Raw genomic sequence first — 17,500 nt, 5'->3', positions numbered from 1 at the left:
TTCGCGAAAGTCACCCTGAGATTTTAAACATCCACCAATGAATATTAGCAGACAAGTCCGCCGGCCGAACGTCCATCCGATGGAGGGTGCACACATTGTTGTCCCAGCTCTGCATGCAGAACACCAGAGTGATAGTTTATTACCAAGTCGGGATTAAAACCGAGCTCAAATGCTTGTGCTCATAGCCGCGTACCTCTCGTCTAGGCTATCCCAAAAACCTGAGAGAACCGTCTGGTGAATCGTCCCATCTCCTTTCTCAACAATTTTCTTGAAGAAGTTCGGTCACTCAAACATTTGGGCTTCACTAAAGAGCCATGATCTTCCATGAGAAAACGACATTCAAATTGGCCTCCAAAACCAGTCAACGATTGGCCATCCTCCATCGTGCATGGTCCTTCCTTGGTATACCTGAACGTTTATCTACCTGCAAGGCCTTCATCTACAGTTTGATGGAGTACTACTCTCTCACGTGGGCTGCCACCCCTGCCTCACACCTTTCTCAGCTTGACGCCGTGGAAATCAAGGCCTTCGAGATCTTTGGAATCTTCCGCGATGAAGCTGAGTCGATGGACCTATCGCTTTCACATCACTGACAGGTCGGTGGTCTCTCGGACTTCTTCCACCTCCTATTTGCTCGAACACACACCCGCTTACTCCTTACGTGCTTTGCCTCTCCCCCCTCCCCCCAGGTCTCTGCAGGGCACACATGGTCCACCAGCAACCTCTTTCTGATGAAACTCCTAAAATCCAAAATCACTGCTCAACTTTACTCATCCATTCCTCTTTTTACACCTGTGGAATCAACTTCCATATCCTCGGCAATCTCATTCTTCCATCCCAGGCTTCAAGACAGCTGTTCATCACCATCTCAAGTTATCCTCAATGCCCCTCTTCCTCCTGTTCAATTCGTTCTGGTTTTGTCCTGGTTCATCCTGTGTTCCAGCTGCTCCAAAGGCCTCAACACTGCATCCAAAAAGAAAATCCGACACTTCAGGGTGAAAGGTTGATTTCTGTTTTCATTTTTTTTGTTCATTTTACCATGCAACAACCAATCATAATGGGACAACCCCTGCCATACTCTCCTGAAATCCACCCATAGCCCCCCCCCCGCCCCACACCCCAAAACTACTTCGCTCGTTCATCCAGTCGCTTCACTACCTCCACTGGATAATGAACACGTACACCTTCTTCACCAATTCACAGGTAGTTTTCAGTATGTACAACTCTGTTGATCAACAGACAGCAGAAAGAAGATGCATGAAGTACGAGGACATTGGTGGTCAGCACAGAGATATCAGAAAATATCTGATAAAGGATCTGAATCCGGGTTGCGAGGATATTGGGCAATCGGTTCAGTTGGGAACACCAAGCAGATCAAACCAACGATATTTTATTACAGATTAGATGCCAATGATCATAACCACGGCTTTAACTGTATAATCGGTCGTGACAGCTACACCGAAGGGACGAAGGCCTGCGTGTTCAGGAGTACCCAAGGCCTGGTATTACTTTGCTCATACATGTAATCGACGTTGTTTCAAGGGTAAAAGGAACAGAGTTGGCTGCAGCATGAACGTTATGGGGTGTGTGTGAGGAGAGGGAGTGGAGGGAGGGGGGGGCATTCGTGATTGTCAAACAATCATCCTTTATGTACTCTGTTAACACAATGCTAATGGATACAAAGGTAAGTCATCGACGAGAAGGCAGTTTTCATTTACTTTCAAACCCGACACTTTTGTGCAATTGTCATCATCTTCAAATAGACGTCTTGACGTGGCACCATGGTCACATTCTTGTCTCCAGCTTTGTCTGTTGTGGCCATTGATATGAATGACAAAGGTGCGCAGGCGATCCGAGGAGAGTGTTGGACCGTATGGTTCATCGGACAAAATGTACCGGAAATACATTTTCGCAAAATTTGCTTCCCTGCATCGGGGGCGGCGGCGCCAGAACACATTCATCGAGACGAGCCCTCGACGCAAGGGGCAAATGATTATTTACAGGAATCGGAAAAACCCTCAATGAAAGCACGGTGTGACCGTCTCTGGCAATACGTGTGCCTTCATGCATCGCACAGGGATGAAATTACACACAAATGGGTGCATCAACAATGGTGGCAAACGCGGCGTTTCATTACAGACGCAACGCCCTCAGTGCACAGCACAGCGGGTGCCTGTGCCCTTACAAACGCAGCACGCCCTTGTCCCTCACGGATAGAAAGGAAAAAAAAAAATTTAAATATCCTTCTCGAGCTCACTCCCACGCCGGAGCCATCACGACGTTTCGGGTCTCCGGTGTGATGGATATTTCGGTACGATGGACGTGTCCTGGCGGAGCGCTTGTGGCCAAAGTGACGGACATTTACACGCTCGTGAGCAAGAGCGTTGGCACTTTCTCGTGTGCTAAAGCCATCGGTTAATACTGGGAAGAACCACACTTCCCGTCATGTGGAGGGGAAGACAGAAACTTTCTCGTACACGCAACAGGAAAGCAGAAACCTTGGCAGTGGAAATTGTGTAATGGAGGCATACAGTCGACATTTCAATGATGAGAGGGGTTCGACTTGAAAACGTACGCACGACAGGTCAGAACCTGGATAGATGAGAACTGCCGGGTGGCGAGTTCAATTTTCAGATGGGAAAGCCAAATAAAGAGGCCAGAATAATGTCAACTACAACGGTCTGCTTGTCGGTCCCCTCTGAGCACTCGGCGCACAAGGCCAGGACCAAATCCCGTTTCCAATGTTCCTTTTGTCAGTTATCAATGTCGTTATAATTCCCTTCGAACTACGCCAATGTCTACAGTCCTCATTGTACATGTAATAAATTTAACTGGAACGACACTCTTCAAATGTTGACGGACCATGCCTCCGCACAATTTATTACATCATTACACATTCTTGTACCAAGTTTGATTTAAATCCCTTCAGGTGTTCTCAAATATCACATTTTTACCTGACATGACCTTCGACCTCATAATCTAATCAGTATATGTATACACCATTATACATACTTGTACCAAGTTTGACTTGGATCCCCTTCAGCCGTTCTTAAGTTATCGCGGAAATGAAAACCTATCACGGACGAACGGACAGCCGGACGAACAACCAGACGGACAACCTGAAAACATAGTGTCTCCGGTGACTTCGTCAGCGAAGGCATTAAAAAAAAAAAAAAAATTAAAAAAAAAAAAAGAACCCCAGATTCAAAGAATTTAATAACTCTGGCTGCCAGACCATACGTTCAATCAGGTTGAAATTTAAAACCTACATCCCCCATAATTACTAGATAATAACTGTGAAGTTTCACGTCCACTGATGAAGCGGTTTAAGAGAAATAATTTTTTTAAGATTTTCCTTCAATCCAACATGGCTGCCAGACCATGTGACATTAATAATTACACTGAACAACAAATTTCAATTTTTTTTTTTTACTGGAGATGTGTAAAGTGATTAAGACTAATTTGGGTACGCTGATTTCAAAAATCATAACCGTTTTGCTGTATCACGTCAGGATTTTCAGGAACAGAAATATTCCCATTGCCTAGAAGTCAGGATTTCAATGAAATTTACATATGTCTTTAACATGTCTATTTCGTACAATTGTTGTTAACTTGTGTTATATTTCTTTCTTTCAGATAAAGATGAGTAGGCGTTCCTGTACCAATCATCCTGACAACTTCTGTTATGTCTGTGGTCGGTATACCAAAAAAGATCAACAGCGAAGTATATCTACAGCAGTGAAAATGAAGGCCGCCTACTTTCACTACTTCGGGTGTCAGGTGGGGGATCAAGAACAGAGCTGGGCACCACACATCTGCTGCACAAGTTGTCACACAACCTTGACTCAGTGGTTGGTGGGCAAGCGCGCGAGCATGCCATTTGCGGTGCCCATGATATGGCGTGAGCCGCAGAATCATCATGATGATTGTTATTTCTGCTGTACAAGCATCCCCGGCTTCAACAAGAAGAATAAAGGTCACATCAAGTACGCTGACTGCGTCTCTGCTCAGTAAACCTGTGCCTCATGATGACGAGAACCTCTGTTCCAACACCTCCAGCTGATCAGAACATAGCTGTAAGCAGTGGTGAAGAGGATGGTGATGATGAACCTTTGAACCCGACACTCAAGAATCACACCTTCTGAACCAGGGAGACTTAAATGATCTTGTAAGAGATCTCTCGCTGTCAAAGGCGAAGGCAGAGCTGCTTGGATCAAGGCTGCAGCAGTGGAATCTACTTGAACCTAACACCAAGATATCCTTGTTCAGAGCACGTCACAGAGACATGGCTGAGTTCTTTGAGATGGAAGACACGATGACATTCTGCAGTGACATCAACGGTCTGTTGAAAGAACTTGGGTGTGATCACGATCCTGCAGACTGGCGCCTCTTCATCGACTGGGGAAGAACAGCTTGAAGGCTGTTTTGCTCCACAATGGCAACGAGAAACCATCAGTCCCACTGGCTCACGCGTTCGGCATGACAGAGACCTATGAGACTATGCGGCAGCTGCTTGATTCCATCAAGTACAATGACTTCAACTGGCACATCTGCGGAGACTTGAAAGTGGTGGCGCTGTTGTTCGGGCTGCAGTCAGGCTACACGAAATACATGTGCTTCCTTTGTCTCTGGGATAGCAGAGACGACAAGAATCACTGGACGAAGAAAGATTGGGAAGAGCGAAAAGAGCATGTACCTGGTCGACACAACGTGAAGCATGTCGGCCTTTGTCGACCCAGCCAAGGTTTTCCTTCCACCACTCCACATAAAGCTCGGCTTGATGAAAAGTTTTGTACGGGCAATGGATCTGAATGGGCGTGGGTTTTTTCCTCAAGGAAAAGTTTGGCAACACCTTGTCGGAGGCCAAGATCAAGGCTGGTGTCTTTGTTGGACCGCAAATCCGACAGATTATGAAGGACGAAACTTTTCCGACAACTCTAAACCCCAAAGAGCTGGCAGCGTGAGGAGCTTCAAAGCTGTGACGGACAACTTCTTGGGGAACGAGCGCGCGGACAACTATGAAGAAATAGTGCAGCAGCTGCTGGAGTCCTTCAGGAAACTTGGCTCCAGGATGTCCCTGAAAATCCATTTCCTACACCAGCACCTGAACTTCTTCCCTGACAACTTGGGAGCAGTCTCGGACGAGCAGGGCGAGCGATTCCACCAAGAGATTTCACTCATGGAGACGCGTTACCAAGGGCGGCACAACCCGAACATGATGGGCGATTTCTGCTGGTTCCTGCATCGTGAAACTGACACAGAGCAGCACAAACGCAAAGCCAAATGCCTAAAGCATTTTTAATTACATTCTAGTGGAGTTTTTCTGTAATTTCTATGATTTTGAAGCATTCATGATGAAATAAATGAATAAATGAATTTTTGTAAATTTCATTGAAATCCTGACTTCTAGGCAATGGGAATATTTCTGTTACTGAAAATCCTGACGTGATACAGCAAAACGGTTATGATTTTTGAAATCAGCGTACCCAAATTAGTCTAAATCACTTTACACATCTCCAGTAAAAATTTTTTGTTGTTCAGTGTTATTTGTGAACACCCTGGTATCCCCAAAGCTTGGAGAACAAGTGTGTGAAGTTTCCCCTCGGTCTGTCAAGCTGTTCTGGAGAAGGTTATTCATGGTTGGAGGGTAAATCCAATATGGCTGCCAAACCATGTGACCTATGACATCATAGTTGGAGAACCTTTTGTTCCTCATGGTCAAACCTGTAACGTTTCACCTCGATCTGTTCAGCCATTTCAGAGATTTTTAAGGTTAAAATTGTTTTTTTGTTTTGTTTCATATGGCGACTGATCCTCGTGACCGATGACGTCATCAATTATTTTCCGTCGACCAATTTATCCGGAAATGAGCTAAAAAAATTTCATACTGATCGGATAAAGCGTTCTACATGTCAAATTTTGGCTGGGATACCACTTCAACGATGACGTCATAGTTAACAACACTTGTTCCCCATAGGGAGTACTTCACATTTGCCAAGTTTTCATTTTTTCCCCAGATACAGAGATTTCGGAGATACAGAGGTCCAAAGTTTTTGCTTTTTTCCCCAACATGGCTGCCACACCACATGACCCATGACGTCATAATTATCATGAAAACATTGTAAGTGAATAGTGGAACCTATGTTGGAAATTTCATGTCAATTGGACAAGCGGCTGCGGAGAAAATGGATTTAAGAGGGAATCACGGACGCAGGGACGGACAGCCGGATGGACAACATGAAAACATCGTGCCTCTGGCGACTTGATCGACAGAGGTGGAAAAACTCCTTCGTAAAGACAAGATCACTGGAGGAATAAGACTGGAACGGCACTCGGTCGAGCGCATACCTCCACCAGGCTGAACAGTTGATGTTTTGTATCCTACTGAGAGGCCGGATCTGCATCCGGACCTGAACCAGAATCGAATCGGCTTATTCTTGTCACCGACCCAACTCGTACACCAAGTTCTGATCATAACCTGATGGCGTCGCCAATTTTTTGAGATATTGTACGATATATATATATATATATATATATATATATATATATATATATATATATATATATATATATATATATATATATATATATATATATATATATATATATATATATATATATGCAGGGTGGGGCATTTATATTTGACACATTTGCAATCTTTCTCGCCAGAAGCAATGTTGGCATAACTAATTATTGTTTTCTTTGTTTTACAGGTCATACTTGAAATTTTTTTCTTTAATGATTGAGCACTTTAAATGCAATGAGCATTTTTTTAAAATTTCATTTCATTTTAAAATGAAATGAGCATGCCAATTTCACAAACAAGGTCATCATGACAGATGAGTCACACTTTGATTTGGCAGATTTAACTCCACCAGATTTCTTCCTCCAGGGATTTCTGAAGAGCAAAGTTTATAAGCAACATCCAACATCGATCGATGAATTGAAGGCAAACATCACTGCAACCATCCGCTCGATTGATCAAGAGACATTGCTTGCGGTAATGAACTATATGATGATCCGCTGTCGTGAATGCACGAATTCGAAAGGGGCCCATTTGTCTGGTGTAATTTTTAAGAAATAAAGAATCAAAATTGATTTTAAAAACTTCAAGCATGTGCCCATGTTGTGTAGAAATTTTATTTTATTTGGTTTAGAAACATAAAAGTTATAAGGATAATAAAACCGTCAGATATAAATGCCCCACCCTGTGTATAGATAGATAGATAGATAGATAGATAGATAGATAGATAGATAGATAGATAGATAGATAGATTACTGCATATCGTTTTTGGCCCTGGCCTCTCAACGGTGAATAATCACTTTTTTTAAATTCCAGTATCCTTTTCCAGATCCAGATTTTCCTCCTCGTCAAAATCTAATCAATTCATCCTTGTCACACACTCAACATGTCCACCAAGTTTTATCTGAATCCGTCCACAACATTTTGAGATATCCTGCTCACAGAGACAGACAGACAGACAGACAGACAGACAGACAGACAGACAGACAGACAGACGGACACAGACAGACAGACCAGGGTGAAAACATCGTCCATCGTCCACCTTCCGTGGTGGAGCTAATAAAGATTAACGAGTGCATCGCATCTTGAAACGATGCGATATTCTTGGAAGAGACACAAGTCTCTTGTAAACATGTCAAATTCCACAACGGCCACCACCTGTTGCTTATGTTTCGCACGGTTCTTCGAATCAGACCACTGCAGACAAAATGATGGTGAAACACTTCAAAAACTAAGCCACAGTGACCTTGAGCATGCTACTGACTACGTAATAAGTGGACATGAATGAAACTTGGATCAATGAAGTGATCAGAATGTGCTGCTCCCCCCTCCCCCCCACCCCAGCCCTGATATTTTAAATGTACCTCACCCATACCCTCTCCCAAAACCCAAATAACAAAGCCAAAGAACACATGACAATTGACGGTATTACAAAAAACAGCAATTAAACCAGAAGAAAGGAATAAAAAGTTATACTTTCTCAAAATCAATAGAAATGAAAACCGAGGACTCGTGCCAGCGACATGCGGTATTATTCATCACGACCCCAAATGGGCACAGGCCAAACAAATCAACGGTTGGAAAGCAATCGCTGGTTTATGGCACAAGAGGCCATATTCGTAACGAGACAAGGCCACACACAAACGAGCGGGGACGATACGGGATAGTTCCAGGACGGTTGCTCCGATAGTCTGGAAAGCTTGCAATGATGATAATCTGCTGGAGAAATATTCGACAGGTGGATGGACGCACTTGGTGCACGGAAACAGGAGTAAAAATAGGAGTGCAGTCGTGAGGTGGGAAGAAAATACTCCTGTTGTGGACGAAGCGAAAGCGCTTGGCTGACCGCACGCGCAGGAGGGTGTGGGTTCAATAATAAATAATTTTAAAGGGCTGCTTCTCCACACAGGGGGTTCCAGTCTATGGGGATCTGGAAAAAACACCTCGTACCACACCCAAAGAGCTTTCAACAGGCTGCTTCACATGAGACTTGGCCCCTGGCTTGAGGACCACAAGCCGGGAAACGCCCTGCAGCATGAAAAGGCAACACTGCCAGATCATGGCACAGATAACCGTCTCGATACTAACATTTTCCATCCTGTGTCCTTTTCCGCTAAAAGCTCTCAACAACCACAGAGAGTTCTTTTTTCTCTCTCTTGGTAAAGATTTCACACCGGCAGAAGAACACACCCAACCTCATGGTCACACCACCACAACCCCAGTCATGCCACCCCACCCCACCCCAGCACCCTGGGTCACACCACACACCTCTCCCCAATCACTCTAGGTCACCACCCCCCCCACCACCACCAGTGCCCTCAGTCACAACACCGTCCGCCCCCAGCACTCTCGGAAACAAACCACCTCAGCACCCTCGCTCACAACTCCACCCTCAGTCACATCACCCCCCCCCCCAGTACTCAGTCTGACGTAATACTTCAGACAGTGATAACGTGATCCTGTCGAGCACACCTTAACCTAATAATCATATTAAAATCTACAATTTGGTGTCTGTCTGTCTGTCAAACCATGATACATTTGGTAATTTATCGAATTTCAACCAAAATTGCCAAGAGGGCTAAGGGTCATATGACGGAGGCTGTGGCGACTTAACTTGGTCTCCTCCCCAAGGGAGATTTCCACCTTGGATAAACTCTGTGTTAAGGTGTATATAAATATCTCAGCGTGGTGTTTCGTCCTCCTGGAAGTAAAAATCATATTATTGTCAATATCTTCCAACGTATGATTTGCGATTACCTTTTCAATCAGTCGCTACTGTTAGTTGATTAAACAGTAGCTACTGAAAGAAATTTGGAGCAAACCAGGGGTGTGTTCCATCACCAACTAGAATGGCACTTGGTGGCATGCACATCCCCACCAGACTGAACAGTTTAAGCTTTGTATCCCACTGACAAGCCGGATCTGGAACCGGTCTTCAAAATCGAATTGGCTTGTTCTTGTCGCCTAACCAACTCATCCATGTAGTTTTGTCGGAATCCGTCCACAACTTTTTGAGACATCATGCTAAATATCGTTTTTGGCCCCACGTCTCAATGGTGAAGAATCCCTTGAAAGCTTCAGAAATTCTCCTCTTCAGATCCAGATCTTCACAAAAATCGAATTCCATAACTTTTTGAGAGATCATGTTGTTATGTACACCACATGGCGAAAAGTATGTGGACACCTGCTCGTCCAACATCTCATTCCAAAATCATGGGCATTCAGATGGAGTTGGTCCCCGCTTTGCTGCTATAACAGGCTCCACTCTTCTGGGAAGGCTTTCCACGAGATGTTGGAACATTGCTGCGGGGATTTGCTTCCATTCAGCCACAAGAGCATTAGTGAGGTCGGGCAATGATGTTGGGCGATTCGGTCTGGCTCGCAGTCGGCGTTCCAATTCATCCCAAAGGTATTCGATGGGGTTGAGGTCAGGGCTCAGTGCAGGCCAGTCAAGTTCTTCCACACCGATCTCGACAAACCATTTCTGGATGGGCCTCGCTTTGTGCACGGGGGCATTGTCATGCTGAAACAGGAAAGGGCCTTCCACAAACTTTTGCCACAAAGATGGAAGCACAGAATCGTCTCAAATGTCAGTGTATGCTGTGGTGTTAAGATTTCCCTTCACTGGAACCAAGAGGCCGAGCACGAACCATGAAAAACAGCCCCAGACCATTATTCCTACTCCGCCAAACTTTACAGTTGGTACTATGCATTCGGGCAGGAAGCGTTCTCCTGGTATCCGCCAAACCCAGATTCATCCATCGGACTGCCAGATGGTGAAGCGTGATTCATCACTACAGATAACGCGTTTCCACTGCTTCAGAGTCCCATGGCGGTGAGCTTTACACCACTCCAGCCGACGCTTGGCACTGCCCATGGTGATCTTAGGCTTGTGTGCGGCTTCTCGGCCATGGGAACCCATTTCCTGAAGCGCTCGACGAACAGTGGTTGTGCCGACGTTACTTCCTGAGTCAGTTTGGAAGTTGACCGGGGCAGCTCTAGCAGGGCAGAAATTTGATGAACTGACTTGTTGGAAAGGTGGCATCCTATGACGGTGCCACGTTGAAAGTCACTGAGCTCTTCGGTACGGCACATTCGACTGACAATGTTTGTCTATGGAGATTGCATGGCTGTGTGCTTGATTTTATACACCTGTCAGCAATGGGTGTAGCTGAAATAGCCAAATCCACCAATTAGAAGGGGTGTCCGCATACTTTCAGCCACGTCGAGTATATAACGTTTTTAGCCCCATCATTCAATGATGAAGAATCACTGAAAAAAATTATCATATCCGGATCCGGATGTTCACCAAAATCGAATCATTTTGTCCTTGTCACACACTGTTTTGTGCTTCCCTCTCCCGTTCCCCTGGTTATACGTTCTGTGTGTTAGCTCTTATACGAGCCTTGACATCTCTGCTTTCATCTACTCATGACCATAGGCTTTAATCTCAGTCTGCAAAGGCTTGAGGACAATACAGATGCCTACGAGTTTGGAGGTGGTGTGTTTGGTGTAACTTATGCACATGACATCATCGTCGTGGCATCCACAGCGTGCTTATTTCTTTTTTTGTTGAACACACACACACACACACACACACACACACACACACACACACACACACACACACACACACACACACACACACACACACACACACACACACACACACACACACACACACGTTGCACCTCCTGACTGTGTATGGTGAACATCTCCGCGGATTGTGTCTCACACAGTAAAACCGCATAATCCGCAAAGAGCAACCGTCCGTTTGCCACCTAGACGATTGCTCCCGCAAATGCAAACCATTCAACCGGAAGGCACGTGATGTGATCGGCAGGAAAATCGAAACATGTGGAGTGTGACGAGCACTCCCTCGATCTCCATTGGACATCGTCCTCCACTGGGGGAGAGCTCCGTTTGAAGTTTAACTGATGTTGACCATGTCATCTTTGTCTGTTTGACAGTCACCAGGCCGAGGCCTCTGAGTTGTAGGTGACGCTTTGGTGTAGGACTTTGTCCAATGGAGATTGGGGGAGTGCTCGTCACACTCCACATGTTTCGATTTATATATACAGTGTGTGTGTGTGTGTGTGTGTGTGTGTGTGTGTGTGTGTGTGTGCGTGTGCGTGTGCGTGTGCGTGTGCGTGTGCGTGTGCGTGCGCACACGTACATAGGTTTACCTATGATACCCCTATCATAGGTTTATAAAAAAAACATTACAAAGCACAAACACGTATGATTACCTTTCTAAAACAATCGATCCTGCTGTTTAACATCAAACTCAAAGGGAGGAGACCCAGCATTCTTGAAGCATTGTATGAGGCCAGATCTACTGTAATCTATATAGCCCAGAGAGGATAACATGACCCTTGCTGCCGCTCCTGGAGGGAGTGGGTGTACTCGTGTTTCAGAAATCATAAACAAGTCGTCGAGGGGGTGAGGAGAAACAGTTTATATGCACCTGGACCGTGGATGAGCGAGGAGTGATGAGGTTAGGGGTGCCATTTAAGGCAACAGAGGGGAAAGAGTGATCAACACGAGCTCTCAGAACAAATGAACAGCCTTGTCTGATATATTTATCGCCTTCTAGCAGCACAGAGTAACTTCCCTTTGCCATGGTGAATGTCATTGTGATACGAGGCCCACGATGAAGGAAGGTGGCAGTGGGCGAGGGGAGGGTTGGGGTCCAGCTGATGGTGATGTTGAAGGCAGTTTGGTTTGTGGTGTGACAAGGTCATCAGTTCACTCTGAGGATACACCGATTGTGCTTACAGTGTAGTGTAGTCGAGTATAGTGTGGTGTGGCATGGTGTGTGTGGCGTGGTGTGTGTGGCGTGGCGTGTGTGGCGTGGTGTGTGTGGCGTGGCGTGGAGTGGTGCGTGGCGTGGCGTGGTGTGTGTGGCGTGGCGTGGAGTGGTGCGTGGCGTGGCGTGGAGTGGTGCGTGGCGTGGCGTGTGTGGCGTGACGTGGAGTGGTGCGTGGCGTGGTGTGTGTGGCGTGGCGTGGAGTGGTGCGTGGCGTGGCGTGTGTGGCGTGGCGTGGAGTGGTGCGTGGCGTGGCGTGTGTGGCGTGGCGTGGCGTGGCGTGGCGTGGAGTGGTGCGTGGCGTGGAGTGGTGCGTGGCGTGGCGTGGTGTGGTGCGTGGCGTGGCGTGGTGTGTGTGGCGTGGCGTGACGTGGTGCGTGGCGTGGCGTGGTGCGTGGCGTGGCGTGACGTGGCGTGGCGTGGCGTGTGTGGCGTGGCGTGGACGTGGTGCGTGGCGTGGCGTGTGGCGTGGCGTGAGGCGTGGCGTGTGGCGTGTGGATGGTGCGTGTGGCGACGTGGCGTGTGGCGTGTGGCGTGTGGCGTGTGGCGTGTGGAGTGTGGAGTGTGGAGTGGTGCGTGGCGTGTGGCGTGGTGCGTGGCGTGTGGCGTGGCGCGTGGCGTGTGGCGTGGCGTGTGGCGTGGCGTGTGGCGTGGCGTGTGGCGTGGCGTGTGGCGTGGGGTGTGGCGTGGCGCGTGGCGTGGCGTGATCGTCATATCATATCTGCATATCTCATATCATATCTCGTGGCGTGGCGTCGTGACGTGGCGTGGCGTGTGGCGTGGCGTGTCATATCATGTGGCGTGGCGTGTGGCGTGGCGTGGCGCGGTGTGCGTGTGGCGTGGCGTGTGTGGCGTGGCGTGGCGTATCGCGTGGCGTGCGGTGGCGTGTGGCGTGGCGTGATCTCATATCGCGTGTGTGGCGTGGCGTGTGGCGTGTGGCGTGGCGTGTGGCGTGGCGTGGCGTGTGGCGTGGCGTGTGGCGTGGTGTGTGGCGTGGTGTGTGGCGTGGTGTGCAGTGTGGTGTATTTTTGAAGTATTTTCATTTGTTGATAACATGGTGTGGGAGTGAAGCCACAGCTTGACCTTGGTGGTAGCAAATAGTAGAGTGGCATTCCAACATTACTAATCATGGAAAAATATTGTAAACATGAACTTGGGACAGAAACATAGTGATGTTTCCTGTGAATTCCGCTTCAAATGATATTGTACGTTATCATGCACGCAACAATAAACTAAATTCTATTCGACTCAAATATATTCTATAACATTAGCACTGTTACCTGCATGTTACAACATTAGTCCTGTTACCTGGATGTCTCAACATTAGTAGTGTAAGCTGGATGTAATGACATTAGTAGTGTTACCTGGATGTTATGACATTAGTAGTGTTACCTGGATGTTATGACATTAGGAGTGTTACCTGGATGTTATGACATTAGTAGTGTTACCTGGATGTCATGACATTAATAGTGTTACCTGGATGTTATGACATTAGTAGTGTTACCTGGATGTTATGACATTAGTAGTGTTACCTGGATGTAATGACAATAGTAGTGTTACCTGGATGTTATGACATTAGTAGTGTTACCTGGATGTTATGACATTAGTAGTGTTACCTGGATGTTATGACATTAGTAGTGTTACCTGGATGTTATGACATTAGTAGTGTTACTGGATGTTATGACATTAGTAGTGTTACCTGGATGTTATGACATTAGTAGTGTTACCTGGATGTTATGACATTAGTAGTGTTACCTGGATGTTATGACATTAGTAGTGTTACCTGGATGTTATGACATTAGTAGTGTTACCTGGATGTTATGACTTTAGTAGTGTTACCTGGATGTTATGACATTAATAGTGTTACCTGGATGTTATGACATTAGTAGTGTTACCTGGATGTTATGACATTAGTAGTGTTACCTGGATGTTATGACATTAGTAGTGTTACCTGGATGTTATGACATTAGTAGTGTTACCTGGATGTTATGACATTAGTAGTGTTACCTGGATGTTATGACTTTAGTAGTGTTACCTGGATGTTATGACATTAATAGTGTTACCTGGATGTTATGACATTAGTCGTGTTACCTGGATGTTATGCACGAAGGAGAAGTTTCTTGTTTGTGACAGACCTAGCTATTATAAACTGACATCAAATCAAATCACAGGAATGATGATACCTTCAATATTGGTGAGGGGACGGGAGGGGAGGGGAAGGGAGCGGAAGGGAGCCGAGGCGAGGCGAGGCGAGGGGAGGGGACGGGAGAACGGGAGGGGAGGCAAGGATGCAACTAAAACAGCCATTAGTAAGTAACATTATTATGTCTCTTTCTCGAAACATTTTTAAAACACCCATTATCCCTCCCTTCTGGTATGGGCGGCCATGGGCAATTTGGTCCAAGTCAAACTGGCTGTGACATGGCCTGATGTTTGAATGAAAATCATTTGGGCAGGAATGTGGAATTGGTTCAGAGTGCCGGCAATGACTTGCCTACTCTTCACAAAGGACAGCGTGGGATCTTCAACATCCAAGTACTGCCGGCACGCAGGACGTCCATCCTCGGAACGGCGCACTCTGTGACGGAACGCCCCGACCTATGAAGTTGGATCAGCAACCAAGTGCAGACAAGACAGCTCAAAGGAAAGTTTGTGATGTCCGCACCATCCTGTCGGATGAAGCTATCACTTTCATGCCACATATAATAAACAAAGTAGAGCGCTATGCGTTTGGTGAGAACCCACTTCCGTTATCCAGAAAGTCCTTTCTCGCCAATATTTTGAGATGATGGCCTCCTGCACTTCCATGTGACATGCCGAGTCCACCACCATATTCCGTACTCCACAGACTGTGCCAATCACGAGTCTCGTTCGAAATAGCGGCTGTGGACAATAATTCTCAACGAGAGACCATGGTTGTTTGGAATTGAGAATTGAAGAAAATGAAAGGTTTCCTTTGCGGGTCTCAGCCAACCTAAACGAGCTTCTCCCTTAATGATGCAGCGGAAAGAGCCCCCCCACCCCCACCCCCCGCCTTCACCCTTCCCCATAGCAGCAAGAAAGAAAAACAAAACAAAAGGGATTGCATCATGCTCCAGAAGATACGCAGCGACCCCAAAGGCATCCTAAAATCAATCTTGGGACCAAAGACGCTCTAATGTGGGACGCTGCCGGTAGGCCGGTCGATTTGGGACAGTCAGTCAGAGGGCCGGTATTGCATGCAGGCTGGTTCTTTGTGCAACCCCGGTTCAGTTGCTCAAACCGCTTCGATGGTGCCCTGAAATCCGACGGTGCAGCGAGTTCAGCCGTTGTGAAAACTCATGAGGAACGTAACCTCTCTTTTGCCCTTTCCATCGAGTGATCATTCCGATAATCCTCGACCTTCGACGTGTCAATCCCACAACCTGCACGAGCATTTATCCTGATACGTGAGCGTAACGCTGATATAATGCCACGCAGCCGACGACAAGCTAATGGTGGTGAAGGCATGGAAAGGGGAACGTCTCCTTTAAAAGTGTACCAGTTCCAGAGTCTCCCGATGCCCGCATTTGAATAAGAAGCCGAATGGATCGGGGTGAGCTACGTGCAATCAATTTTATCAGACAAAAAAAAAAACATCTCCGAAACGGCAGTTATACCTTCAGCACCGGGCAAAACATGGACACCAAAGGTGGAAGAGCGCACGCTTGGCGAGACCTCGGTTCACAGCATGGCCCACAGGCTCAACTCTCCAGAACTAGGATACAGAGCGGTCATTTCATCACCATTTCCTGTAATCACTCCCTTATGGGCCGACTTGTTTAGGGGTTCAACGTTATCCTTTGGAAAGAAATGCTCGATCGCTATCGAACGCTATGTCGCTCCAACAACAAATGTTTCGCAAAAGGGGGGGATCAACGATATTGATGATGCTTAAAGGAGAGCTGGCAAGGAGCTCGTTTGAAGGGAGGACAATAAAAAGAAGACAAACACAAGTCAAGGAAGTGGCCGTCTTCGTGGTTACAACATAGGATGTACTGCGGTGAATATTTCACATGTAAATGGGCACAACGTTGAGTTCCACTGTGGCTTCACCCTTTCTTTCATTGGCACAGAACCAGGACCCCCTTCGGCCCAACATACAAGACCTGGGATCGGATTAAGTGCATTCGAGCTTGGTACAAACATAAGCTTCAAGGGCAGGGCATCATTCCGTGCAATACGCATTTCACGAGGATCAACTCACAAAATGTTTCTTGGGTGCTTCTCAGCACGACTCAAACAACCAAGCGGGCGTGTCAGTGCGTACGCCGAGCGATTCATTTAGTACAACACATTGAGCTGATAACCATTCTCAGTGTCACCAAATAATCCTTGACGAAGACATATAAAATGGTGATAAAGCACAAAGTGTACCGCAGATAAGGGTTTAACTCTTGGCATCAAATGTAATGATGGAGTACCAAAAACAACACTTGTTGTCACAGCCTGCACATCCCGTGGCGAGACCCATAACTTTTAACAAGAAACACAATCAGAGAGAGAGAGAGACAGAGACAGACAGAGACAGAAAAAAAAAAAGTGAGAGAGAAAGAGAGCTTGTGAATGAGGCAGAGACAAAGCCAAAGATACAGCAATAACAACAGAGTGAGAGAGTGAGAGAACTTCCTTTCCTCCAACGGCCTGATCTCAGACCATCAGTTTGGATTCAGATCCCGTCACGATCTCAATGTCAGACGTGAGATCAGGGCCGTTTCTCCAGGCACATCTCATGCTTTTGACACAGTCTGGCATCACGCCTTACTCTCCGAACGCTCCACTCATGGCATCCAAAGCCAACTCCACACATGGCTGACTGACTTCCTCTACTCTGGTAATTAGTACGCAGCTCCGACAGGTTCCTCTCATGTCCTCTCCCTGTTGAGGCCAGAGTACACCAAAGCAGCATCTTGGATCCCATCCTGTTCCTCAGCTTTATCAACAATCCTTCCGATTATCCAGAAACTTCTGCCAATCTCTTTGCTTACGACTCCACTCTCTGCCGTAGCATCTCACGTTCTTCAGATAAGAATGCAACAGCCTCTTCCTTCTTTGCAGACCTCAATGGAATCAGAAGCTGGTTGAACACTTGGAATATGACTTTCAACCCAGACAAATCCCACACACTCACCCCGTCTCTCCGAAAGGAC

At 46.7% G+C, this 17,500-nt stretch overlaps 1 protein-coding gene across 2 annotated transcripts in view; it reads right to left on the bottom strand.

Moving 5' to 3' along the window:
* Positions 1-17,500, bottom strand: part of LOC147009166 (serine/threonine-protein kinase 25-like) — a 66,893-nt gene that overhangs the window by 36,865 nt on the left and 12,528 nt on the right. The window contains exon 1 of one of the 2 annotated variants that reach the window (XM_085862837.1): positions 15,971-15,989. The exons of the other annotated variant lie outside the window; for it this stretch is intronic. The gene's annotated coding sequence lies outside the window, so the exon portion shown is untranslated. Of the gene's footprint in view, positions 1-15,970; positions 15,990-17,500 lie in introns of those variants that run through there. 2 annotated transcript variants of the gene reach the window in all.

Source organism: Eptatretus burgeri, chromosome 17, assembly GCF_056783735.1.
Source record: "Eptatretus burgeri isolate ZD-2024b chromosome 17, Ebu_testis_v1, whole genome shotgun sequence".
NCBI lineage: Eukaryota > Metazoa > Chordata > Myxini > Myxiniformes > Myxinidae > Eptatretus > Eptatretus burgeri.
This window is presented reverse-complemented; position numbering and strand designations above follow the sequence as displayed.